Source organism: Lontra canadensis, unplaced genomic scaffold (genome assembly GCF_010015895.1).
Source record: "Lontra canadensis isolate GAN:19392208 unplaced genomic scaffold, GSC_riverotter_1.0 scaffold14, whole genome shotgun sequence".
NCBI classification, from domain to species: Eukaryota; Metazoa; Chordata; class Mammalia; order Carnivora; family Mustelidae; genus Lontra; species Lontra canadensis.
The window spans coordinates 14,207,958-14,233,908 of NW_022631008.1; the positions used below are offsets into that span (position 1 = coordinate 14,207,958).

General features: G+C 38.5%; 1 protein-coding gene across 4 annotated transcripts in view; it reads left to right on the top strand.

Moving 5' to 3' along the window:
- Positions 1–4,422: 4,422 nt before the first annotated feature.
- The window catches only part of FHL5 (four and a half LIM domains 5), a 45,106-nt gene continuing 23,577 nt past the window's right edge, over positions 4,423–25,951 (top strand). Inside the window, exons 1-3 of one of the 4 annotated variants that reach the window (XM_032858157.1) lie at positions 4,423–4,435; positions 14,787–14,814; positions 15,688–15,750. The gene's annotated coding sequence lies outside the window, so the exon portion shown is untranslated. The other 3 variants (XM_032858159.1, XM_032858156.1, XM_032858158.1) reach the window with 3 other exon arrangements.

A 25,951-nucleotide genomic window follows, 5' to 3' on the forward strand; every position in this document is an offset into this window, starting at 1 on the left:
ATCAGAAGAATTCAATGAACAGTGGCATATCTTATCAAAATCAGTGAATTTTCAGAAAAGACATTAATACTGGATTAGATTAATAAGTGTAGAAGTTGCTTAAACTGAATATAGAACCATCTTGAACTCTTCAGAAGAATATATTTTAGACCATAAAGCACCAAGGATGAGGTCAAAGTGCAACCGTGATAGTACAGCATATAGATTGAGAAGGAGCAGTTCATTCCTTCCCCAGAAATGCTACTCAACCCAGGGCCAAATGGGACTTTATTTCTATCAAGGACTAGCATGTGAGTTGGGTAGAGGGTGGGGTCAATGGAACTTTGCTTTCTTCGACTAATACCAATGAAGCCTTTACCCCAGTGTATATGGGAGATGAAAGAAACATGTAGATAAACTCCTCTGGGATGTATATTTTCCACAGAAATCTGGGACCACTATGAAACTGGCCATTAAAATGGCCTAAGGATTCACACAAGTTGTTCTACCTTGAAGACCACACTAAATAAATAGAACCCAAGAGAGACTTACTCCAAACCATCAAAGAAAGAAGCCTTGACTTTCAGGCTTTCAGAAATACAGTGTTTATTTCATTTACATCACCAAACAAGAGGGAATAATTACTTTGGACATGTATTAAATTTTTATAAGTTCCCAGTGTTGTGTTTTATTTGTTTTACCAGCCTTGCCTCTATTTATACCTCTATTTCCCTTCAGTGATTAGCAATAAGACTTAACCTTGATGTGTGTTTAAAGAGCAGGAAGGAAGGGATTATGTTGCGTGATAGAAGAAAGGGGAGACGTGGGGAATTTAAATCATTGGCACAGCAATATCCTGGATGCAGGTATGACTGCCAAGTACTAGAAGTACCAACGTACATCTTAAAAATACACCTTGTTTTCAAGGAGATGACAAGAATCAACAACTGTAGTTCAATATAGCATTTTGAGAGAAATAATCAGAGGGTGATGTGGGGGAAGAAATGAAAGTCAAATGTCTTTGACAGTGGGAGGGAACTAAACAGACTAGAGATCACCTCCTGAACTGAGTCCTGAAAGAAAAGGAGGACTAGCCTTGGGAAAATGGGGGAAGGGAAAGCAGCCAGGCGTTTCTGGGACAGAAGAGATCTGGAAGTACTAAAACATGAACTAACATGAACTAGACATTTCGGAAACCCTAAGTATGAGAAATATGAAAAATGGTCTGGGGAAGTAGGGTAAGATGAAGCTGAAGAGACCAGAGAGAGATCCTGAAATTCCTTATATGTACACTAAGCGAGAAAGTTTAGCCATTTTCCTGAAAATAAGGGGAATCTTTTCGAGATTTAATTAAGCAGGAAAGTAAGGTAATTAGATCTTTTAGAAAGACCACCCATTCTGAAAGGCAGTTTGACAACTTAGCAAAATCCTTTAAAATATAGTATTTGTGAAATCAGTGTCTCTCCTATCTGAAAAGTAAAATGGGGACTTAGTATGTAGGAGTCTTTTTCCCAGCCTGTAGTCAAAAAGGAGCATGGACAACCTGTCTTACACAGAAATGAGGTGGTGGTCTTGGCTCTGAAATATTCTTGCTTATTCAGATGACGGTCCACCAAAATGAAACCAAGCAAACAAACAAAAACACCTTTCTCTGACTAGTCAAGCTAAGACAAAGTTCCCAAAGGTTTTCTCTTATATTTCTTGTCATTCAATGTGAAGAAGAAAAAGTGCTTGGTCAAATTGCTTTCCTACTGAGCTTGTCTACTCACCTAAAATGTACCTGTACCTTAACTCTATCACGTAGACTTACAGATTGCTTGGAGGCAGGACACATAGTGAGTATAGAATACATAGTGGTTTAAATAGTATCTAATGAACGTAAATGAACTTAAAATGAGTGTGCTGTATTTTTCTCCTTCCCCATTTCTTACTGAAATCTAAGTCCTTGTGATTCATACATTATAAACGCTCAGGGTAAGTTTTGGTGTTGAAGAAAACAAATCAGAGAGACAGAAGTGCACTATTCTACAATATATTTCATGTGTTTCATTATTTTGCAGCCTTAATTCATAACCACTTTAAAATGTTTGATTTGGAAGATCATTCACAGTATATTAAGTAGAAAAGGATGCAGAACTATATATATAATGTGGCCTTGGTTTTCTAATTAAATATACTCTATAAACATTTGCATAAGTACATTTACATAAACATTTCCTTGTATAGTTCTATGCATGCATACAAAATGTTCTAAAGAGATTTGGGTTGTGACTCTCTTAGATTGCAAGTCATTTTAAACTTTATTTGTTTCAAATCTTAATCCAGTTTTCTGCAAGAAGCATGTATTTTATAATTTGATAAACCGATAAATTTAAAATATTGTTTTACAGTAATGTAGAGAAATGACAGGAGAGGATACCGACCATTTCAAGACTGATACAGTAATCCAAGGGAGAAAAGTGAGCACCAGAATGCAGGGATGATGACAAACTTGAGGGGGAGATTTAACAAAGCAGAACCAGCAGAAGTTGGGGTTGGGGATAAATAATGGGGCTGGGGCAGAATAAGGGAGGACGGTCTAAGATGACGGCTTGGATGATTGTGTCATGCCCTGCGGAGGAACTCTAGTAGACTAGCAGGTTTGGAGTGGGGAGAAGATGAGATGATGTATTAGGGACTTCTCAGTTTGAGGTGCATGAGGGCCTGTAGACAAAGACAGCCAACAGCCAACAGGAGACAGGTCTGGAACCTTAGATAACAAGTGAGAATACAGGTTTGGGAGTCATGTAATCACTAATGGTTTCCATCAGGAGTGCCATGGAGAGTGTGCAGAGAAGCCTGCTGACCTGAGGAGGAAGTTCTAGGGAAGGGTGAGATGAATAAAGGGAGAGGAGGCTAAAGAACAGGGAGGAAATCAGGAGCGCGTAACTTAGGGAAACCGAGGGCAAATTTCAAAAAGAAATAGGGCCAAAGATGAGAAATTTCAGGTAAGGTTAAAGACCGTACTCTTTAAAATGCTCCTTAAGACCTTTTACGAACTTAATGAAGCTTTTTTGGTGGAGTGGTTCAAGGGGAAGACTTAATGCAACTGTCTGAGGAGGAACCAGAAGGATCAGAAGTTTTGTTTTTTGTTTTTTAAAGATTTTATTTATTTGACAGACAGAGATCACAAGTAGGCAGAGAAGCAGGCAGAGGGAGGGGGGAAGCAGGCTCCCCGCTGAGCAGAAAGCCCAATGCGGGGCTCGATCCCAGGACCCTGAGATCACGACCTGAGACAAAAGGCAGAGGCTTTAACCCACTGAGCCACCCAGAGGCCCCAGGATCAGTGGTTTTATCAGTGAATGTAGATCACCCCCTCGGGAAGCATAGGAGTAAACAAAGGATGATGGCCCCATAATTAGGTGGGAACATATGCAATTTTATATCTCCAAGACTCCATTTCCTCGCCCTGAAAAGGATAAAAATAATTCCTGGCTAGCAGTAGTATCATGAGGGTTAAAATCTATCACTAGTTGAAAGTATTCGTGTTCTCTCTGAATCGATTTGTTGTCGCTGCTTGCCATGGTTTTTTTTTTTTTTCATGTTTTCATTTTCATATCTTAATCATCGAATTCAAGTGAATAGCAATGCACACACTTGACTGGCTTTGCATTTCCCTAACTCAAGTTTTTTAATTGTATCCACCTGAGTTCGATCTCAGAAAATATTAGTGTGTAATTCCGTTAGCGCTTAGAACAAGAACAGTTTTTGTCTGGGAATAAATGGGGTGAAGGCAGAACACTTCTCCTCTCACCCCACCTTATAAAATGAAGAAACAGCCTCAAGCAGAGATTCTAGGAACAAACCTTATTTGCTTTATGGATCAAACTGACCCACGGAAAATTCCTGTCCTGGATTAATTCAATATTCATACATTTCTTTAGATTCAACTCTCGAAATCTCTATCCACTTTTTTTTTTCTAAAGATTTATTTATTGGTCAGAGAGAGAAGGGGGTGGAGAGAGAGTGCACACGCACAGAAGCAGGGGGAGCAGCAGGCAGAGGGAGAAGCAGGCTCCTCACAGAGCAAGAATACCGATGCTGGGCTTGATCCTGAGGTCCTGGGGTCATGACCTGAGGTCACGACCTGAGCCAAAGTCAGAAGCTTAACCGAGTGAGCCACCCAGGGATCCCAATCCACTTTTCCTCATTTTTTAATCAAAGATTTCAAAAGACCAGACAAGTCTCTGTTTAAATGAAGTCACACAGCCATGCCGTGACATAACAATTGTTGCCAGCTCACGGGGCAAGAGGCAAAAGCAGGGAATGGCGAGTCCACAGTGAGGTTCAGGAAGCAGGTAACGACCTGCGGGTATTCTAGTCAAATCCAAGGCTCTAAGTTCTCAAATTTCCTAAGAACGCAGTGATAGAGGCCATACCCCAGGTTTTATCTCTCAAGCAACAAAAAATTCTGCAGGTAAGAACATGGGGCCTCATCCCTTTCCAGATAGTTCAACAGAAAAGCTCTGTAATGCAACCATTTCTAACCTAAAAGATAGGTTCAGAGAGTCATCGAAAACAAGACAAAACAAAATTAAAAAAAAAAAAAAACATATTAATCAAGGAAAAAGAAAGTACATCATCATTTTGGAAATTTTTAAAAAGTTAAATATGCCCTTAATTTAGCCTAAGCAGTGGAAATGTCTTGCGTATGTATGTGAGTTGTCTGTATATACACTTGTATTTTAAACTTTTGGGGGCTTATCCAGATATTCCAAGTACTAATCTTGGCAGGATTTCCCTTTAAGGATATCCTGCAGAGAATTTGTTCCTCACAATTTGACGTAAAAATTGACAGGGAGTGCTTTTTCAGCCCAGTAGGAGTCAGCTATGCGCACATCACAAGACTTGGAGGAAACCAACTCACTCCCCTATTTCCTTCTACAAAGCTGAAAAAGCTGCAGTTGGGAGGGACCCTCAGATAGCTCTGGTGGTCCATCTGTTCCTTTTGGAGTTGACATTTGAAAGTGTTGGTGGACAAAAATCATCATCATATATTCTCCTTTCATACTCTTTAAATCACAGGAAAAGGCAGCCTTGAGAAAAAGTAAGTTTTGTTTTCTTTTCTGTAATATTTCCTTTGTAGTTTTTTATGTGGCATTTCGGCTTTAGTTTTTTTTTTTTTTTTTTAAGTATGAGAGATTCTTATAAACTTTCTAGTGACTGCTTATGAGAAAATTCTTACTTGGCAAGTAAGTGCTTATCTTGATGTTTCTTAGAAACTTTTCAAAAGCCACTTGAGCCAACAGTTGTCAAATTTTATAAGATGAGATTTTCAGATGTCTCATTTCAATAATATGCATGCGGAGGTTACACAGTGGTCAGAGAACTCTTCCGAGTTGTCGCCTCTGTTCTGAAAGTGGTCTTTATACACGGGGGTTATCTGTAGCTTTGTTGCCGTGAAAAGGAGGTGGCAGGATTCTGGGGATTTACTTGGCTTAACTTATTTGAATGACTAACTTTATTACTGTGGTTATTTTATGGCTGGGTTTATATATCCACAGCACAATTCAAAGTCATTTACAGATTTTAAATATTAGTGAGATTCCTTCTATTTTCAAGAAAAACCTGCCTACTTTCCAGATGCAGGCTTAAACACCATTCCTAATGTGAGGTTTTCGGACATTGAACTGAAATGTCTGTGTCTGGCCCACACAAATATATAATCTAGTAGAGGAATCGAAAGCATTGCTTCCCGAAGCAAACGGTTACTGCAGCAAAAGCATGCCTCCCACATGTTTTTATGTTTTTTACCAGTATATAGTCAGACTCCCTTCAGAGTCTGTCAGCCATTTGAAAAACCAAATGCAACCCCTCAGCTGTCAGTCTGGGTTTCAGAAAGGTGGAAACTAAAAAGAATCATTAATAAAATTTGTAATCCTGATAAATAAAATGTAAGAAAATCCTCAAGTCACTTTAGCTGTCATTTCACATCCATAATATTGTCATGTATAAATTTTAGCGTTTTCATTAGCAAAGGCTATAGATGAATATTTAACACAAACACTGCAAAAATGTTTCATACATGGTATTTCTTACCACATTTGTTATGATATATGCCTGAAGCCAGACTCTGAATAGTTTGATGGGGAAGGTAAACACCCACGTCTATTTTCCACACTTGCTCTATTTCCACACGTTATCATTAGTTGCCAGTTCTGAGTCTGTTCTACCTAACCAAGAGGGGCACATTTGCGTCTTCATATCACATCACTTCACTGACAAGTTTACCTCTTATTTTTATTATACTTACCAACAACATTTTGAATAAAGGTGGATTAATTTGCGTTCCTTAGGCAAGCCTAGTAAGTTTCTACCATAATATTGAAAATAAATGTTCATCTAGAACACGTTGGAAAAGCTCTGATTTGTTTTTTATGTTTTCAATCTAGGAAACATGATTTCTTTAGAATTGAAAACCAAATCCTTGGGTTCGCATGGGGAGTTCTGAGTCAGATATCAGTTCAAGAAACTTGTATTTCTGTGCTCTCGTAATTGTCTTTTTCCTCTGTGATTGTCATAATTTTTCTTGGTTACCTTTTGATGCCCTTGAAATGATCAGCTTGGACATTTGTCTCCACAGATTACAGGTGTTCTTAAGAATCTGACAGAATCAGGGGTGCCTGGGTGGCTCAGTGGGTTGAGCCTCTGCCTTTGGCTTGGGTCATGATCTCAGGGTCCTGGGATCGAGCTCCGCATCGGGCTCTCTGCTCAGCGGGGAGCCTGCTTCCCCTCCTCTCTCTTCCTGCCTCTCTGCCTACTTGGGATCTCTCTCCCTCTGTCAAAAATAAATAAATAAAATCTTAAAAAAAAAATAAGAATCTGACAGAATCAGTGTACTCTCTTCTAAAAACAAACAAACAAAAAAGGCCTATTGCAAATAGATTTTTTCAGTGACATTTCTGGGGTTGAGAGACCCCTGAAATCTGTCCTTGAGTATTCTTGGAGGTCCTGATTATGAACTACTGTTTTCTGTGAAGCCAGAAACTTCATTTTTAGGCATACCTTGGTGCCAGTTGGTTCACCAAAATCTTCAGAAGTCTTAGGATAGAAGAACACCTGAACTGTCTCTTTAAACTGTCCTCACCTGAAGGCAGGTAAGGCTAAGGCAAGGATTTCAGTTTAAGGGTTTATTTTTAAAGCAGGTGCTTAGTTAATTCATGGCCATACTTGTCCTGAACAGCGGGTCATGGAAATAAAAGCGGAGTATTCAAGTAGCAGAACAGTTCCTTTTGTGGAGAACAAGACTTAGGATGGAAGGATTAACCCACTGAGGACCCCAGAATGTGGAATAAATGACTGTAGAGATGTCCTCCTCTTTCTCTGACCATCCTCCTAAATCTCCATACCTACCTATCAGTACACTGGAACCTAAAAGGGAAGAGCCAAACCAGTGCCCTAACAGGGCATATCTTACCCTTCAGGGCTCACCGTCTTCAACCTTCCCTTCTTTATTGGCTCCCTCCATCAGCACTTAAACATGCTCAAATTATCCGTCTTAAAATGCCTCTCCTTCATGACTGAGCTCTTACACTTCCCCTCTCCCTCAGCTTCATAGATCAAGCTCCGGAAAATTTGTCTACACTCATTAATTTCTACATCCTGAGTCTCACTTCTCAATCTATCAAAGTCTGGCTTTCGTCCTCACCAGTTTTCCCCAGTTCTCATGAAGGTTATCAATCACTAGTGTATTGTTAAATCCAGCAGACATTTCTCATTATCTCATCAGTGTCTCAAATCAGTTTCACCCTCTTCTCCACCTTCCGCACCTTGAGACACTCTTCACCCAGGGCTTCTATGATACCAAACTCAAGGTTCTCTCCCACTAAGACCACTCTTCCTGGTCTGTTTTACAGGTTCCCCTTCTTCTCCCCGTATGCTGGACTCCCTTTTCTCTTCCTGGGCAACTTCACTGCTTCAGTTATCATCCGTTCCATAGGCGAATCCAAAAATCTAGATCTGAGATATCTTTTCTGAGCTATAGACCTATGTGTTCAACTGTTTGCTGAAAACAAAACTGAGTAGAGCAGGCTTGGGTGAGTAAAATGGGGAAGGAGGGAGAGACATCAAGAACAATGAGGACTTTCTCTAAGACCCCTTCCAATATGCCCAAGTAATTTATATGGTTTCCCTGTCATTTATATGGTTTCCAATGCTCTCTTTAGTCCTGGCTAAACAACTCTACTTGGATACCCCAAAGTCTCAAATCTCATGATTTAATCTAAAAGTAAATTCATCATTTCCCTCTCCTGCTCCCTGCCCTGCTTCCTTAAAGTATACTCTTACATGGTAAATGATACCATGATGAAACCGGTTACCCAAGCCAGAAATTTGGGGGAACTCCTCCCTCCCTCAATTCATGTATCTTTGGAGACCCAAAGAATCTCCAAGTTCATTTATTCACCTATGCCTCTCCTCTGACACTGCCACCACACTATTTGAAGCTGCCATCTTCTTTTACTGGGTTAACCGCAGCCCTTTCACTGGTCTCCCTGCCTCCAGAATTGTCCTCTTCTACTACATTCGCCATACGGAAGCCAGAACAACTGACCTAAAACAATTGCTCTAAAAACACATTTAATTCTGCCAAGCTCTCTCTTCACACTTTTCCCTAATACTCCACTGACCTTAAGATAATGTCCAGATTCCTTCTCAAGGTTAAAGAGAAACAATAGAGTCTAGGGGATTACAGCAGATCTCTTCAAACATTAAGGTGCTCGGATAGGACCTGGTCCTTGTTAAAATGCAGATTCTGGTTCTGTAGGTCTGGATCAATGCCTGAATTTTTACATGTCTAACAAGATTTCCAGGTGAAGCTAATGATACTTGTTGAAGGACCATGCTTCTCCTGCTAGACTGGCTGGAGCTCAAGTCTTAGGTGTGTCACTCACTTGGTCCAAGAACTTGAAGTCACTTAGCCTCTGTGTGTCTCCTTTGCCTTGTATATAAAATGGAGATCAGGATGGTATACCTTTTTCTTAGGTTTGTTGTGAGGAATAAACATGTTATATTAAAATTATTTGCTGCAGTGCCTAGCACAGAGTAAGTGTTAAGTGCTACTTACTATCATTAGTCAAGACCTTCAATAACTTAGCCTCTCCATTCTTCTCCAAACCAGTTTTTACTATGGCACTGATGTGTGTGCACACACACGCACATACACACACACACACATGCACACTACTGCTCACTCATACCGAATGACCTTTAGATAATTAAGAATAGAGCAAATGCCTCTTTTCTGTCAAGTTCCCATAAGCACTTTTTGGCAGAGCCCTCTGCACACAGCCCTAACTCAACTCGGTCCCCCTCATCTTAATTTAGATCTCAGCTCAGATGATGTATCTTCCAGGAAGTACTTACCATCCTCCATCCGAGTCCACACTTCATACCACTTTTGAGTATGCTCACATCACCAGTGTGCCCTCTGGTCTCAGATTATCTCATTTGTTTATCTGTATCTCCTATAAGACTATCTGTCCCATTAGAGTAAAGGACTGCGGCAATTACTGCTGACTTTCTAGCATCCCACACTCTTTTGCAGGTTGCAGGGATCAGTAAAGAATGAGTGCATTTTTTTTTTTTTAAGATTTTACTTATTTATTTGACAGAGATCACAAGTAAGCAGAGAGGCAGGCAGAGAGGGAGGGGGAAGCAGGCTCCCAGCTAAGCAGAGAGCCTGATGCAGGGCTCGATCCCAGGACCCTGAGATCATGACCTGAGCTGAAGGCAGAGGCTTAACCCACTGAGCCACCCAGTCGCCCCAAGAATGAGTGCATTTTATAGATGCATTTCCAAAGACCTCTAAATGAGAAATGGAGATCGGGAACAGAGAGCTTTAAGATCTGGTTTGAGAAAAGGGAAATATCGGATGTAACCCTCCAAATGCTGCTCTGGGTCGGACTGTTAACACAATGGAAAGGAGAAAAAAATTTTCAAGTTCATAAAATAAATAAACAAGGCTAGTAAGTCAATGAAATGGTGATAGTGTGATACAGAGAAGAGAGTCAAGACTTTGAAGTCTGGTCCATGTTGAGTCTCCTGTGAACTCAGGCAGACGAGTTTGCTTCCCTGCCTTAATGATGGAATACAAACACCTATTTTGTAGAATTTTGTATTAGAGCAAAGTAATTTCTAATTTTTATTTCTTCTCAAATTCTTCTGCTACAATTCTGTTGCTACTAGCAAAGTTTTGAGATATTCCTTTGCTTGTTCATTCTGCCAGAGCAGTATTCACCAAATGGATCCCGGTTTTATTTTTCAGTAGATCGCTTTGATGTATCAGATTCTCCCCTCATGCTATTTAACAATACACTTTCTGAGGTTATTTGCAATTTAATCACAATTATAGCACTGAAGATGGTGCAGAACAGGCTTCTGGGATTCCTGTCTCCCAGCTTGATCCTGTTCTCTTTAATGATTCCTTTTCCTTATAGCTGTTCATAAGACAATTTAATTAACATGGTCATTTATCTCCTAGCATGTTTTAAAAATATATAAATCATTTTTTTTTACAGAGCCAAAAAGTCATACATAAAGGTAATTCATTCATTTATATATTCACTCATTCATTCATCAAGCAGACCAAGCCAGCATAGCACCTACAGAGAAACAGGTCAACCATTCAGTTTTCTATAGAGTGTGAATCTCTGCGTTATGATGATGACCATTTCCTGAGTCTCCTTTGAACAAAGAATGGTCTAGCATACATTTTGACCAAACACCTCTCAGTATAGAACTCACAATGCTTCAGTTTTGTAGAAAATTGTTTCTTAACATTAAGACCAACACTTCTTTAGCAGATTCGTGGATATAATTTCCATGGAGGGAAAAATAAAGCATCTGGCACCTAGCTGTCATGCTACCTAAATGGGTAAGACTTAATTTTTAAAAATGATTTCTGGTCCTATAATTACATTCACTCTATTAATCTGTTCTCTTGAAAACTTTTAGAGTTATACTATCACAGAAGATTCTAATCTTTGAAAGTTTTTTTTTTTATTAAACAACTATACTCTTAACTTTGTTCAATATTTTATTTTTCTTATTATCAAAGGATACATTGTACAATTTCTATAGAGTACTGGCCAGTAAAAATGTTTTTAAAAAATCTATAACTTCAATCAAGAGGCCTAGCATTTGAGTGCATTTTTTTCTAAACTTGTTTTCTACTCTTTAATGGTACTTATGTGGTTGAGATCACACTAATTATTCACTTCATACTCTTTTTCTTACTTAAAGCAATATCAGAACCATTTTGCCACATCATTAAATATTTTTCCAAACACCATATTAATGACTTCTAGTATTATTTTAAAGTCATTTGGTAAACAATTTCATATTCTTTTAAGCAGCCTGTAAAAGTCCTTTTCAAATCCTAAACTTAAGACACAATTTAGCAGTTAACAAAATAGAACTAATAAACACAAAATAAACTTTGAAACTTTACATCAGGGATCAGTAAACATTCTTTGTAAAGAGCCAGACAATAAATATAGAGATTACTTAAAATAAAAATAAAACCTTAAAAAAAAATAAAGTAGCCACAGACTGTATGTAAATGGAAGTGTGGCCATGATCCAATAAAACTTTATTTATGGGGGGGCACCTGGGTGGCTCAGTGGGTTAAGCCTCTGCCCTCGGCCCAGGTCATGGTCTCAGGATCCTGGGATCGAGCCCCGCATCGGGCTCTCTGCTCAGTGGGGAGCCTGCTTCCCCCTCCCGTTCTGCCTGCCTCTCTGCCTACTTGTGATCTCTCTCTCCCTCTCTGTCAAATAAATAAATAAAAATAAAAAATAAATAAATAAATAAATAATAAATAAATAAATAACTTTATTTATGGGCACAAATTTAAATTTCCTATCATTTCACATGTCAAAACATTGTATTCCTCTTTTGGATTTATGTTTTTTTTTTCTTCATTTAAAAATGTAAAAGCTATGTTTAGGTCAAAGGCCATACAGACACAAGCAGTGGCTAGATTTTGGTCCTTGGGCTTAAGAAGGCAACCGCTAATCTAAAGCCTGGTTCCAAAAACTTTGGCTTCACCAGGTTTGAGAAGCTTCTGTGAGAACATGCATAGATAAATGTTCTTAAGAAGAGGTAAATAGCTTTCATTAGATGCTAAACAAATTCTTAAACTAAAATGTTTAAAAATCATGTTTCAGATAATATACATGAAAACACTTTGTGAATCATAAGTCATTTTTTTAAAGATTTTATTCATTTATTTGAGAGAGAGAGAGAGCATGTAGAAGTGGGGGGGAGGTTCAGAGGGACAGGGAGAAGCAGGCATCTCAACCATAAATCATTTATTAAAACACATATTGGTATTTCACTTATGATGTTATTCAATTAAACCCCAAATGACCTGAAAAAATTGATTAATAGAAATAAATGTATGCCATTGCCAAAACTGCACCTAGGAAACTGATACTTGAAATCCAAAAACCTTATAAACTAGAACCGAAAGAGAAAATAGTTAAGTCACATTCCCAAACACACTAAAAGTAAGAATTAAGAGTTATTCTAATCAAGGTAATTAGAATATTTATTGTTTTGTTTATTTTTTGGCTGAGCCAAGAGCTTAAAAATAATGCTATTCATTCCTTCATTTTGTTTTTAAGTTTTAAACTACAAAGTTAGCATAACCAGAAAAATCCCAATTTTCAACATCCTGGTTAATAAAAGCAGTATTTGGATTCCTGTCTCTCTCTCGTCCCTTTTCCCCACATACACATATACGTAGTTCACAAAGAAACTGAAGAATAAAACCACTTTACTGCAACATTTGTGTGGATTTGAAAGCGCCACTTAATCATATATCTCTACTTTTCAAGTTTTAAGACAACTGAGAAGTAGATACAAGTGTCATATGTGAATCAACTTATTATCAATTTTATTGTTACTAAAGTTGAATTGGAAAAGGTTTTCTTCCAAAGACTGCCCCTCCCAGGCCAGGGCAGGAAGAGCCCATGGGCTCCCGCAGTGACAGTGGCCTTCCTGGGGCAGAGCTGAGGGGCTGTCTTGGGCTGTCTAGGGAGGAGAGCAGAGTGGAAGCCTGTGCACTGGCTATTTCCATCAGAGTGATGGGGAGAGAGTGAGTTACCCTCACTCACAAAGGAGAGGCCCCCTTTGCCCAGGTACTTATCAGTTAAGTCACTCCTCAAGTGTAACAGAATCAGAGAGCCCAGAGAGCTGGCGGGGTGGGGTGGGGACATTTTATCCACATAATTTCAAAAGAAAAAGTCCTTTTTCTGAGGACTTTGAAACCTGAGGAAATGAGAGCTCTCATTTGATTTTTTTTCCCTTTCATGATTTTTAATTCAAAGAAGCATTCCTGGCTTCTTATAACTTTAAGTCATCAAGGTGACTTGCGGAAATGCTGAGTCAGATTTTTAGTTAAAAGTGTATGTCAAAGACCTCCTTTTACAAAGTATGGTCTTCAGTTGAAAGAGCAAAACAGCAGGCTAAACATATTCGTGGCAATGTATAGCTGAGTTTTTAAAGCTCTGACATGTAAAAATATTTAGTTTCTGAATGACTCTTTTCTTATTCAACTATGGTCGAAATCTTGCCCTGCAGCTGTCGTCTTTCAAGCGGCTATCATAGTGCTCCCTGGCTTGTCGCCCACACCCATGGGCATGCTCCCACATCACCTCCACAGTCCTGTGGACTCCTTACTGCCTAGGAATCTTCCTCCACCTTTTCCTAGAGGCTAGCCTTTCTCAACCTTCATGATGCAGCTCTAGAAGAAGATTTTCTTGAAGTTTTCTAGAAATTTCCTGAAATTTCCAGAGCACCCCATGTGTTTGTTCAAGTATTTCTGCATGTCATCTCTCCTTTCTGTCCTCATTCCTTCCATCTGCAATATTTACTGAGTACTCAGCACATGGTGGTGTGATGCCAGACACCAGGAGTCTAGTGGGAACAGAGCATCTGTCCCACCTGAAGTTTACTGTTGAGTACGAAAGATGATGAACTAGAGCTAAGGCCAACTGTATGTGAGAGTACCGAGAGCCATGAGAACTTAAGAGTCAGATTCCTCATCCGGTGGAAGGTCAGAGTAAAGAAGTTTTCTGTGAGTCTCTCTCCCACGCCAGGGTGGAAGCTTTTCACAGGGAAGACCTGTTTACCTTCACTGCCAAGCACCGTGGATGGCCCAAGCTGGCACTCCAGAGCTCTTTGTGAAACCCACAGACCTAAAGTACACTGTGTTCAGAGAGCTATTGGATATTGTTGGGTTTAAAAGTGAAAAAATTGTTAAAAAACTGTTTAAAAGTGAAAAAACTGTTAAAAGTGTTGGATATTGTTGGGTTTAAAGTGAAAAATGAAAGATCTGGAATGCTATGCTAACGAGCTTGGATTATGAAGGTCACAGAAAGTAGCATGATTCAAACACAAGTCATCCAAAGACTCTGGGTTGGCCTCTATTTATAAAATGGGAGGAAAGTGGCTCTTTGGCTCTAAACCTTTAAGATTCTGTGGCCAGACAACTGACTTCTTTCTTCCTGCATTCATTCAACACATATTTGAGCCAAGTTCTGTGTTAGATGCCAGGGACACAGCCCTGAACCAGGCAGGAAATTCTCTGCCCGTGTGTGTGTGACACACTGACAGGCCTTAAAAATTCACACACTGTGTGAAGCTTTGGGTGAAAATGAAAATAATACTAAATCATAACCAATATTTGTCAGCTAATACTATGAACATTTGGTTTCCAAGGGAATGATAACAGATTTTCCCGTTTACTTTCTCTCCAAAATTAGAACGAGCCACCTGAGATCAACACATCATGTAGGTGTAAGCCACAGTTGCCCAGTGAGTCTGTGAGCATTTTGACTGTGGTCATTTCCCTTTGATAGATGCTGAAAACCAACTTTATCTAAATCTCTAAGACTGAGAACAGATAAAAATTAAATTAAAGCTGGTTTTTAGGGGTTCCTGGGTGGCTCAGTGGGTTAAGCCTCTGCCTTCGGCTCAGGTCATGATCTCAGGGTTCTGGGATGGAGCCCCACATCAGGCTCTCTGCTCAGCAGGGAGCCTGCTTCCTCCTCCCCTTCTGCCTGCCTCTCTGCCTACTTGTGATCTCTCTCTCTCTCTCTGTCAAATAAATAAAATTAAATTAAAAAATCTTTTTAAAAAAGCTGGTTTTAAATATCACCATACAACCACTCAAATTGTCACCCCCTCTATCACCAACAAATTTTAAACTGTCGAGAGGGTAATTTGAAATTATTGATTAGTGTTATCACCAAAGAATAGGATATAATTCTGCCTTGTGTCTTTTCAAATCACATTCTTGTAGGAAGAAGATTATTTTGCTTCAGGCAAAAATACTGGAAAAATTAGTTAACATCAACTTCCACCACCTACCCCCTATTCTCAACCCAAACACCTCCACACATGCCACACAGCACACATACCCACGCGAATTCACATACACACAAATATACAAACCACACATACACACACATCACTACCTCGTTTTGTTTTGTTTTTTTAGATGAGGATCCAGAAAATAAAACCAAATGTGGTTTTGGATTTTTCGTCCCAACTCCAGAGTAAATCAGTAATAGCTATAATGAACCAAAACCCAACAGAAATTGAATTGCCTTGTTGGAGGGGCAATGTACTTGCATTTGAGGATAATTGGTTTGTTTTCTACAGTTAATGGCAGCTCGGCTTGAGCTACAGAATGAACCTCTCTGCTTACACATGGGACGTTGTCACCTGTCAGTAATTCAAACCTCGAGTGCCAGATACAAGTAAGGAGAGATTTTATTTTTTTTCACCTTTGGAAAAACATCACAGTAGTAACCAAGGCCGTCACTCCATACAGTCTTTTATATACATGAAATGGCTTCCATTACCAGCCAGAAATCTGAACTCCGGTGGAAGCTTTTCCAGGAACCACTTTGTCAGCTTTAAAAAACAATGTGCCGGCCCGAACTTCAGTTTTTCTCACTTAATAGATGAGAGGAACAAACTAGGGAATTTCAAGAACCCCTCCCAGCTCCTAGATTTAGTGGTTCTGTCAAAATGGGACTGGATCAGAAGCATGTTTTTACAGGGAAGGCCAAATATCAAAATGACTGGGGCACTAAGAGGCTTTATCTCTAAATATCTTACTGTACCCAAAGGGGATTCCTTTTCCTGAGTTTCCCAAAATTCTCTTCTGGGATCACCCTCCTCCCTTCTTTCTCTCCCTCCTCCCCCTCCTAGATCTAATGGTCAAGTTTTTTGTTTGTTTGTTTGTTTTGAGTAAACTATTATAGCAAAGACTGGTTGTGCAACTAATTTATTGGGGGGTGGAAGTTAATACTTTCTTTGTCCTTGAGAAAACAAGGTCACATAGAGCAGAGCTGAGAAACAAATTGTGAAAAATTACCAAAATGGTGGTAAATGTAAGATTCTTTAAGTGGGTCACTAAACTGGCAATCAATTTTGGCCGATCGTAAAGAAAATTCTTCATATTGATTTAACAACCTGGTCCTGTATGGTCACTCATTACAAAGTAGTAATCTAGTCTAAAAAGAAACTTGTTAAGATTCATGCAAATGACAGATGTAATAAAATAGTTGGTGATATTTTTAAAAATTCATTTTGATTAGCAATATGGGTATTTTCTATTAAGTGCCTACAAAATATTATTTGGAAGATATATTCCGTTTTTCCTAATTTTTCTGGAAAGTAACTATGAGTATTACCTTTTGAATTTAGTTTCCATATCCATAAAGTGAGTTGAAACTAATCTATCTCTTCTAGGCCTTATATTCTATGATTACGAACAAGAGAGTAAGATGAAAATATATTTAGTCTTTTGATTTGTGTTAAGATTTTATTTAATTTTTAAAATAGACACATGCCTTTGGAACAAAATTCAAAAGGTACAGGGGTTATATAGACAGTGAAAAGTAAATTTCACTATACTGTGAAAAGTACATCTTTTCTGTATTCATCACACTGTGTCTTGTGGTTTCTCCAAGAATGACTCCAAGTTTATTTGGGTTTTTTTGTGTGTGTGTTTTGAGACAGAGAGAGAGATGGGGCATGGAGCGGGGAAGAGAGCCGGGGGAGAAAGAAAATCCTAAGCAAGCTCCATGCCCAGACCTGAGCCTGGCCATACAGCTCAGTCCCATGACCCTGAGACCATGACCCTGAGATCATCACCTAAGCTGAAATCTGAAATCAAAAGTCAGATGCTTAAATGATGGAGTCACCCTGGTGCCCTGACTCTAAGTATTTTTTAAGTGAAATGTTAGTTGCTAAGAAGCCAAGATTGGCTTTGATCAACACCACATATTACAACTCTACTAGGATAACAAATTGTAAATATTCTTAAAATTTTGTCATTTTCCACCTATAATTATTCTCATTCCTATATGCTTTCCTTTTCAGCAATGTTTATACTTGCATATACTTGCATGATTGTTTCTAAGATATATTGATATGTATTATCTCATTTGCTCTAAAGCACCATTTATGGACATCATTTACAATATTCCACTTTGCAAGGCAAAATATAAATGCCATTTTTTTTTTTACCATATATGTATCTTAGAGTTGTCAAAATACCAAAAATTAGAATGTTAATAATTGAGTGGTTTTATAAAATGTTACTGTTATCTGTCCCCCAAAATCAACTGAAAGTTAAGAATTTGGTGATGGGGTACTTGGCTGGCTCAGTCAGTTAAGCATCTGCCTTTGGCTCAGGTCATGATCCCAGGACCCTGGGATCAAGCTCTGAGTCAGGCTTTCTGGTCAGCAGGGAGTCTGCTTCTCCCTGTCTGTCTCTCTCTCTTACTCTCTCTCTCAAATAAATAATCTTTTTTAAAAATTTAATTAATTAATTAATTTGGTGATAGTTTAGAAATGTCATGCATATGACAAGGGATGCATATGTCTTAACACCAGGCCTTAGTAACAGGCTGCAGGGCTTCACAGAAGTGCTTGGGACTCTGTCCTCCCAGGTCTGTAAAGGACCAGGCAGAGTTCCTCTCATCCAAGGTCCAGCACTTCCCTCCCAGCCATGGGCTCTTTAGGAGTCAAAAAGCTGCAGGTACCACTAATTTTGAACACAGAACAAAAAGATCCAAAGAGACAGCAAATACCTACTCCATGCCTACAATCATCTGCAAAACTGCCGGTGGACATGCAAAGAGATAGGACCCTTGTTATCCTTTGATTTGGCCTCTTAGTTCCAAGGAAAAAAGAGATTATCTGGCGCCTCCCCTCCAGAAATCAAGGAAAGGGTGCTTGATGAGCACTTCTAGTTGCTGGGGAATCGTGTGATATTCTGCCCCCTCCAACAGAAGATTCTAAGACTGGAGGTGTTACAGCTTATTTTCCTGATCTTGAGCCATCATCACTTTCAATAACGTAGAAATCTTTAACAATTACCATCAGTTTTATCCAAGACATTCTGAAAGATCACCCACCAAGTATGGGGCATCACTAGGCTTCAAATAGAGTGCAGAAATGAGTAAGACACAGTGGCTGCCCTCAGTGAATTTATATTATGGTTATATTTATATTATGGTTATAAGAAATACAACAAACCTCCAGAGCATCTATCATACAAGGTAGAATATAAATAATATCTAAGAAAAACAAAAAGGGCATTCATCAAACATTCATAATATAATTTATAAATGTGCCTTTATATACCTTAAAATTCAGAAATGTCTGCAGCTCTAAGCCCAAGGTGAAATAGAACTTGACAGGCTGCCCTTGTTTCAGAAGGTTCAAAAAGGAACTCTTCTTTCGGCATTGTGTTTTATGAATTTGAAGATCATAAACCAACAGAAGTATTGCCAGGATATATGAAAGCCAATATATTGTATGGTTAGACTTGGCTTATTCTCAGGAAAGAATTATGTGATTATCATGAAATCTTATTTATTGCTCTTAGTTGAATGGCTACAAGTTCTTCCTAACTAATTTGTTTAAATGGAGTTATAATTTAGGTAAGTCATGGATTTAAAAAACTACTTTATAGGCTTTATTGGATTAAGAATACATCTATTATTTTATATAGCTCACCTTCCAAATAAAGAACACCCTTACTTTTCTTGGATAATTTCTAATACTCTTTTATCAGAATAGAGATGGTTTATTTCTTATATTTAAAAACATATTTGTTTAAAAGAAAATAATAGGAAGTATTTCTTTTGTTTGGTTCTCCTATATTATAAGGAGTATGTAACTTTTAGTTTTTCAAGATTTGATAGGGTTCAGATGAACCGACTGTACTGTGAAGATTGGCACACTTGGCACAGTGTCTGGATCCATGGTTATTAACAGGTTATTAACCTAACCTGCTTACACTGAACATCCTCTTAAGATGAATTAATTGAGTGAGGATTGAGTTTCTCATCACTAATTATGGAGGGAAATTAGAGTTTATTTTAAAACACCAGGGAAAATAAAATAGCCATCTTGGCTTTACAGTGATTAACTCACAATCTTTTTCTAACCCATGATACTGAACTCAAAAATGGAAAGAAAAAGAGGTACAAAAGACATTGTATTTTCTCTCTGATGAAGTATATCCCCCAGACCATAGCATATTTTTCATGTGATCTCGTGCGCTCAAACAGCTGGCCCTGTGGGGGTGACTCAGCTGATGAGTGTGTGTTACAGACATGGCCAAGATTCCAGATTCAGTCCTTCCTCAGTAGCCTTCGTTTTTACAATGGCAGATTCCGCTTCTTGCTAAAGAAGCTTGTAGTTGTCATTAGATGCAAGGGGAGGCAGATAGAAACAGGATTAAATAAAGGAATCAAGGGTGCTCCCTACCCAGTGTTAGAAAACAGCTCCTAGTGTTTACATAGATAGTAGTTAATGAGTATGACGAAGTTGTTCTTCAAATGAAAGGAAGACCAACATAACAAAACAAACTGATACAATTACTACCCTTGAGGATACAATTACTACTCCAAAGAGTATTCGTTGAATTTTCCAAAAAAGCATAGAGAGAAGGCAAGGGAAATACTTTCTAATATTTATATTAGATGTGCAGTGTCTTCATAGACTCCATCTGTAGGAAATGGGGTTAATTTGGGGGCTTCATACACAAGAAACATTCAGTCCCTGCCCCTACCATGTGCTGACCTATGCTAAATACTTTTAGATAAAATGTCTCTTTTAGTGCTGTCCCTATGTTTACCAAACCCTGCACTTAATCAGAACCTCAAGACTTTGAGGAGACCCTAAGTCAACCTAGGAACAGATCTGCTTTTTCAATACACATTTTACAGAAATAACAGTAATTTTGCAGGAAGTGGAAGAGAAAACTCGGCTCAAACCTACTGAAATGCTCCTGGTTCCTTTGTGCTCAAAATACAGAAGCAAACTTAACAATGAATTTAAAAACAGAAAATTGGGATCTGAATAGACAGAGATTTAGATAATCCAGTTTCATCTTAAAAGGACTGTTTTTCTTTAGTCTTTAGTCAATTTTCTTACACCCCAGTGAGGAAAAAAGAAATCGAGGATGGTATTAAACCTACATATTTTATGACTTATTTTTAAAGAATATAATGTTTGATAAAATATAGTTATATATTATCATGATCTATTTACCACTATTTCAGTAATAACTGCTATAACTAGATGATTCTGAATGTAATCCCTCCAAGAAAACCATCAAAGCATTTTTTATTTCCTTTGTTAGTATCCATAGAACAAATTAACCAGATGGAAGGCTCTGGTCAGCTGTTTTGTTTCATGGGAGAGTAGTTCATCAGCTCTCAGGAGAATTTGTATTTGACCTTTCCACACAAGACATTCAGCTTCCAACAAACTGGTTTTGCAAATATGTCCCTAGAGACTAATATCAAACATTCCACCACAATTCTACGAAGCTAGTTTTAGGTTATTTTTGATTGATGGCCTGAAGTTATGGCTTTAGTTATTTTTAAAAATTGTTGAGTTTTTTAAAAGTAGCGTTTAGCAGTGGGGTGGGGGGGAAATATCTTCCTTCTTCAAAATGGGAACTAGTTATAATTACACATTTTCCATCAAGTCAAGTATACCTACAGCTGATTTACCCATGACTTTTCCATTCTTACATCTCAGCTGATACTTGGGTGGGATCATGAGCAGCTATTACTGTTCTCATTTATAGTTAAGGAACATAAGGACCTGGAAGGTTAAATGGTTTCCGCAACAGTGGATAAGTAATATGCTAGTGCTTAAGCAAATGGTGCAACCATCCACAGCTTTCTGATTTCTAACCTAGTTCTTCTGAATATGTTCTGTCTTGGGTTACAAGCAAAAGCAGCTAAGGAAGTACATGCAGGTCTGCTCAACTCAACCCTCAGAACCAGGAGAAGAGAGGAAAACCTAAAAGTAGAACTTCTTTATGAGTTATCTTAACTCCTTCATATTTTTAAAAATATGTGCATTTTAATTGCTTCTGCTGTAAAACATATACTTGCCCCATCTGGCCTAGTTTACACAGACTTTGGAAGATTTACTTTTTAATATATCTCATTTAACTTCCCTAAACTTTGTCAAATTGAGTGACTACTCAATCAAACAGCTAACATCAGAGATCTCAGAAGACAAAGACCTTTTGATCTGGGTAAAGACATGGTTTGTCTCAAAATGCTATGTGCACAGACGTGAAAAGCCTGGTGTAACTTCCAACAGACAACTGAAGTACCTGATTCAACAGCTCAAAAACTGCTAATGGGGCACCTGGGTGCCTCAGTCAGTTAAGCGGCCAACTCTTGATTTCAGCTCAGGTCATGATCTCAGGGTCCTGGGATGGAGCTGCATGTCAGGCTCCACCTTCAGCAGGGAGTCTGCTTCAGGATTCTCTCGCTCTCTCCCTCTCCCTCTGCCTCTCCCCTTGCACACTCTCTTTTGCTTATCAATAAATAAATAAATAAATAAATAAATCTTTTTTGAAAACTGTTAATAGAAGTGTATTAGTCCTCCTAGTTTAGAGAAAAACCTCTTTAATAATATCAGCAGATAAACCACCTACTTCTGCTATTTCTTTGATATCTTCCTCAGCTGGTAGTGGAGGAGCCCTCCAGCTGTCTTCTTTGGCTGCCCTCCCAGGGAAAGTGAAAGAACATTCTTTGCCACAGACAGGCCCTTGGGGGTTTGCCTTCTGTTCCCTCACCTTCATTTTCCATCCTTTGACATATTTGCCACAGAGGTAACAGATACAAATGAATTCACTACTCAAGTGGACAGACACTTAGCATACTAATTCTTAGCTCTTTTCTACTTGAGGCTTTATGCTTTATTCTGTTGATAGAAATCCTCTTTAGATACGTGTTTCCATCAAGTACTTGTCTTGGACTCCAAGCCCTCAGAGACCAGGACTTTTCCAGGCATTTGTTTTTTCAGTCATAAATCATATTCGGAGGTGCTGCTCAGACCTGAGATACACAAATGAAATAAGCAACATCCTTACTCCTTGAGGAGCTCACAAGTTAGAGAGAGACATACGGGACAAAAATACTGTCACAAAATGTGGCAAAAAGAAAGCAGACATATGTATGAACTAATGAGAGCAACAACTCTTTCCTGAGGGATATAAGAAAGCTACAGAGAGAAGGATTTTTAACTGGACCTTGATGGATGAGGAGAAGCATCAAGCAGACAAGGTCAGTGTGACAGGGAGGAGGGCATTAGATACAGAAGAAAAGCCCTGGGTAGATGCTCAACAGAATAAATGGATGTAATGTATTAGAAGACCTGAGAGTCACTGGCAGGAGCTGAAGCATAGATGAGATGAGGGTGTGTTGGGCAGTGCTGGGTCTGGAGAGGGCTGGAGAGAGGGGGAAAAGTAGCAAGGTAGTAAAGGGTCTTTATGCTAAGTAATGGAGTTTAGACTTCATTTTATAATAAAACATGAGTCACTGGGGGTTTTTTCCCCAGAGGGGAGATGATCAGAGGAGACTGAGAAAGATTCTTCCTGAGCATGTGGAGAATGTTCTAGAACTCCTTAGGGGAAATTGAGCTTATCATTAGAGAACAAGTCATGTAGTAGAAATGTGTTTGGTTCCACTCAATAGAAGACAAAATCTTTAATAATCTCTCAGGTCAATGTAAACCACTATGACCCATCAGAGATAAGAGAAGGGCCTAAACGAAGATTGAAAGGATGCTTCCGAAATGGGATCGATAGGCTGTGGTACCCAATAAACATAGGTAGAGGGTGTGGACAGGGAGGGAGGAGAGGAGAATGGTAGAAACAGTTGCCTCAGGAGTGTAGGCAATTATCTTACAAGGCACTGTAGATGGTTTCTATAACCACAGAGCATAGGGAAATCTATTTTGTTCAATGAGGTTTCCAAAATGCTCCTGACTGGCCATCAGAGCAACAATTCAAGTTAAAATCCAAAATCGGAGGGGTGCCTGGGTGGCTCAGTGGGTAAAAGCCTCTGCCTTCGGCTCTGGTCGTGATCCCAGGGTCCTGGGATCGAGCCCCGCATCAGGGGCTCTGCTCAGCGGGGAGCCTGCTTCCCTTCCTCTCTCTCTGCCTGCCTCTCTGCCTACCTGTGATCTCTGTCTGTCAAATAAAGAAATAAAATCTTTAAAAATAATAATAATAAAATCCAAAATGGGAAAATCACAGATAAATTCAGTTAAGTATAGTTTGAATTAAGATTCTTCATCCTGTTTCTGTTTCCACTGAAGTTTGGCAGATCAATCACAAATCTCAAAGACTTCATCATTTTGTACTAACACTTCCCGAGAGGATTTGACTATTCCCTACACCATTTAGATTTAGTTCCTCCCCGAGTTCTTCCCTAAAGGAAAGCAGAAACAAATCTACGTTATGGAGTCAAAGAAAGCCTGAATGGGCAGTTGAAATAGTCATACCACACTCTCCTAGGACCATGGATTTATTCATACAGACTGAGCAAAGCTTCTTAGAATAACCCGATGGAAATTAAGCCAGAAATCCCTGTGAACGTTGAATAAGAGCAGTATGCTTTTACATGTGTGCAAAAGTAGTAGTTATGGCATTATTTGCATCTATTTAGCCAAAGTTGCAGATCATGTATCAGAGACAGAAGTAATCTTAAATACCATTTATTGTATATCCTCTATTTTCAGGATTACAATCAATTGGATGATTATATACATTATCACCCCCTTCCATAGGGAACAAAAAGCTATTACCAAAACAAAGTGAGTTATAATCGATGGTCAGAATTAAAAAATATGATAATTCAACCACCTCAATAAATAAAATTCCTCAAAAATACACCCAAAATAGAGATGTTACTGGAAGCCAGAAGACTCAGATTATATCTTTGTACATTTCAACTCCACCATAAGATGGAAAAGCCCTCTCACTTTTGAATCTTGTAGTCCATGACAGGAGAGTCATAAGATACATACAGAATTGTCCATGATTTGCACAATGTTCATGCACAAAGCTCATGCATATTGTAACCATGTTCTTGCTTGCACACTTCCACAGTACTGAGAAATACAGAATGTGTGAGAGACAACGGCTCCCCTTTTTTGCATCTAATAAGGTCCCCCTTGGGGTGCCTGCATGGCTTTGTTGGTTAAGCATCTGCTTTTGGCTCAGATCATGATCTCAGGGTCCTAGGATTGAGCCCATTTTGGGTTCCCTGCTCAGCAAGGAATTTGCTTCTCCCTCTCCCTCTGCCCCTCCCTTCATGGGTGCACAATCTCTCTCTCGCTCTCTGTCTCTCTCTCTCTTTCTCAAATAAATAAATAAAATCTTTAAAAAATAAAAAGTAAAATAAAATGGTCCCTCTCAGGTCCCTTTTGATTCAGTCAACATGCATCCCAGATCTTCCCTGTTTAGACAATTTCCATGACCACCATCAGCAGGCAAAGCCTTTCTCTAGATATCACTACGTCCTTATGGATTATTTCTCTTTTCTCTTAAACATAAGATTATTTCTCTTAAACATAAGAAAGGATTGTTTAATATATACTACTCTCCTTATTTATCAGCAACGCATTTTTTGAAATCTCTAAAAAAATAAAGTATTTCACATATAGGAAAGAATATTTCTAATATATATGCAAAGTACAATAGCAACTTAGTCTAAGAAATCAAACATTTCCTATAGATCTGTGTAGATTTTTTCGTAGATTCAGGTTTTTATTTAAATTGCAGTTAGTTAACAGATAGTAATATTGTTTCAGGAGTAGAATATAGTGATTCATCACTTACATACAACACCCAGTGCTCAATCACAAGTGCCCTCCTTAATCCCCATCATCCATTTAACCCATTCTCCATCCATATTCCCTGAGCAACCCTGTTTGTTCTCTACAGTTAAGAGTGTGTTTCATGGTTTGCCTCTCTTTTTTGTTCCCCTATGTTCACCTGTTTCATTTCTCAAATTCCACATATGAGTGAAATCATATGTTTTTCTTTCTTTGACTTATTTTGCTTAGCATAATATACTCTATCTAACTCCATCCATGTCATTGCAAAAGGCAAGATTTCATTCTTTCTGATGGCTGAGTACTATTCCATTGTGTATATATATACCACAAACTCTCTATCCATTCATCAGTCAGTGGGCATTTGTGCTCTTTCCATAATTTGGCTATTGTTGATAGCTTTGTTATAAACATTGGGCTGCATGTATCCTTTGGAATCAGTGTTTTGGTATCCTTTGTGTAAATACCTAGATCCTATATATTTGAAACCCTTTTTGCGACTTCTCAATACCCTAATTCCAGAAGTTAATCTTAAATTGCATTCTGATTTTTGTATTTATCACCATCATGCTTCTTAAAATAGCTTGAATAATACATATTTATTATGTTTAATGACATGTTAACTAACATATTAACATGCATTTTTAATATGTTAACCTATTTATTATCATTCCTAATAATCGGTTTGGGCTGTTCTTGAACTTTATAAAAGTGTATTTACTTTTTGCAACCTACTTGCTTCACTCAA